This window comes from Nematolebias whitei, chromosome 19 (assembly GCF_014905685.2).
Source record: "Nematolebias whitei isolate Nwh7 chromosome 19, NemWhi1, whole genome shotgun sequence".
Lineage (NCBI taxonomy): Eukaryota > Metazoa > Chordata > Actinopteri > Cyprinodontiformes > Rivulidae > Nematolebias > Nematolebias whitei.
In genome coordinates, this window is record NC_056516.1 from 34349044 (window position 1) to 34352164 (window position 3121).

Genomic DNA, 3121 nt, shown 5'->3' on the forward strand with positions numbered 1-3121 from the left:
TGACACCGCTTGAGTGAGGATCGTGCAGCTCGGGATGATAACGAGTTCTTTTCACTTACCATAGTGCCGTGTGAGTGACTAGTAATGTCTTGGAGCGGCGGTGAGTTTTAAAAAACCTTATTAAGGACACCGGCTCTTTATGTGTGCGGCCGCTGTGAGCTCATCCGAGCTTACAGACTGGCTAAAAAACAGACACTTTGATCATTAAATGATGATTTATTTCAACTTTCGTGTCACTTTTACACACACCCTCCGGAGACCGTCATTTTGAGAAACTTCTCTCTCATGAGCTCTGCGATTGTTTGCCCAGAGCGCTGTCTTGCAGGCGAACTCTGGGGAAACGCTGAGCTGCAGGTTGCCGGAATGAAGAGGGCTGGATTCTGACGGGCGGGGCTGGTGGTGAAACTCAGCGAGAGCCGCGGCCGTGGAAAAGTCGAAGCTTGCTCGCGACGGTCCCTCCAGCGGGCCGGGATGAGTCGCACGACTTGATGAGGTGGCGCACAGTCTCTGGCACCTCCTCCGACTGTTTCAATTCGCCAGCATGGTTTGAAGCTGCTCTGAACAGCGCGTCCGCGATGGGCTTCATCAGGTCTTGTGCAGTTTCTCCGGCAGCGAGAGGAGTAACGAAGCCAGGTGGATCGTTGGATCATCGTCATCCACGCTGCAATCCTCGACAGGCAGACCGTAGGAGAGGCACACATGTTGAGCTGGCGTCAGTTGCCCTACAGAAGGAGTTCATTGTCTCCAAGGCAGGTCTGCGGCCTTCAGTCCCTTGGACATGCTATATGCTAGCAGCGCCGCGTTGTTGCTAGCTGCGGCTGCCTGAAAAACACATCGGTGGGCTCGATTGGAGAGCGTGGTCACCGTCTGGTTCGTGTTCCTCCGGAGGGACGGGACGCTGCTCCGACCTGGGCAGCTTCGCTCCGAAAGCTTCCGCGAGGCTTTGCTCCAGGGGGGTTACCGAGGAATAGCCCCGCTCGGTGAATCCCTCAACTCTGGTGATGGGAGCGGACTGGGGATCGACTCCCCCAATCTACCAGGAAAGAACCGTCTGTGGCCTCGCCCGTCGAACGTCCTGTTGGAACGCGAGGTCGTATGGATCAAGACGGTGAGCCAGAGTGGAGCCCAGTGAAAACAACCTTCCCGCCGATCATCCGAACTGGCGGGAAAAGGCGTGGGACGTAGAAAAAAGGGGTCCCTTCATGTCAGCCTCCTCCTGGGTTCCGCCGGGCAACCGTGAGGGCGCTGTCGGCCGGGAGCAGTGTGATCGCCGATGCGAAACGAGGTGGGATGGGGTGAGCATTCACTCAGCCCCCCTCCACCTACACTACGCTCCCCAGGAGGGAATGAGCAGCGGGGGCTGCAGCTGAGCACGCCTTGCCCCGGAGGAACCATCCGGTTCGCCCCGAGGGTCGGCGATAAGAGGAAAAAAATACAAGATGGCGTTGTCCAGCGTGTAGTGACCTGTCACTGGGAAATGTTCCCCGACGCTTACCTTGGAATAAGACTGCTCGTCATCTTCTCCTCGGGGAGGAGAACTCACCGGACGACCGGAGGTCGACTGCCGGGCCAAGCATCCTTAACAAAGGTTGGTCATTTACACAATTTATCCTCTTTGTTCTTCTGACAGTGCTATATTAGCTCGCTGAAGAAAAAATGGGAGCCGATTTCACGCTCTTAACGTAATTTATACGGACCGGGTGGGGCCCACACAGCAGGTGGGCGTGGACTAAATTTTTTTTCAGTGCTTATGCTGCGCATAACGGGATAAACCCATCAGCGACAGCCTTAAAGGGCGAAGCCTATATGACATAGAACTGATTCTTCCCCCAACAGCTTACTCCAAAGTAAAACAAACCAGTTCTGTTTGTGCTAAGATGGTCTCTTAGGAACGCCCCCTCCTCCATTGCTGGCCCTCTTCCTTGTTGATAGTCGTGTCAAACTGGTTGAAAATTCAAGGGAGGTGTCCAGGAGGCATCCTAACCACATGCCCGAGCCTCCTCAACTGGCTCCTCTCGATGTGGAGAAGCAGCATCTCTCCTCTGAGTCCCTGCCAGATGACCGAGCTTCTCAACTTGTCTCCAAGGGAGAGTCCAGACACCCTGCGGATAAAACTCACTTTGTCCGCTTGTATCCATGATCTAGTTCTTTCGGTCACAACCCAAAGCTCATGACTATAGATGAGGGTAGGAACGTAGATCGACCGGTAAATCGAGAGCTTCGCCTTTTGACTCAGCTCTCTCTTCACCACGACAGACCGGTACAGCGCCCGCTTCACTGCAGACGCTGCACCTATCCGCCTATCGATCTCTCGCTCCATTTTCCCCTCATTTGTGAACAAGACCCCGAGATACTTGTACTCCTCCCCGACCCGGAGAGGGCGCTCTACCCTTTTTCTGGCTTAACATGTTATACATGTTAGAGGAAATATGCAAAACAAACACATGTTTGTGTTTCTAAGTCTTTAAGGTTCAGTCTAGTTATAGAAATGCCATGACTTAAAAACATTTTGCGTAAGATGTTTAATTTGAATTTCTTTAAATTTCATTTATAAATTGCTTTTTTTTTTTTTTTTTATCAATCTTTTTTGGTAAAAGTTTTATTATTTATTTAAACTAAGGATATTGGAGGGCCTGATGGAGATTGTCCAAGGGCCACTTTTGGCTCTTGGGCCTTAAGTTGCCCACGCTTGCACTTAGTTGTTTTTGCAGCAATGACTTGTGGTCAAAAATCTGCATGAACTCTACAAGAGCGCCAACATTTACAAAGTTTTGTGTGAAGATTAGCAGCCAAGCTGGAATTGGACCCTGAGTTTGAGCGCTCTGGTTGGTGCATGTGTCCTCCATGTTCTACGTTCGACCACTCTGCTTCTGTCGTCTGCAAATGGAGTGAAACGTTTGCAAAACGTCAATATTGCTAGCTTTGAGAATGAAGGGGGAAAAATATCTGACAGACGAAAGGAGGATTTAAATCGAATAATTTCAGCTGCGTCTTGGTTTGACTTTAAGTTTTATTAAATCACCTTCTGTTGGAAAATGAAGCAACAGAGCCACACCCGGCGTCTCCTAACAAAGACGGGACCCGTTGGTGCCGACAGTTGACTCATCTAAAGCTTTGTTAA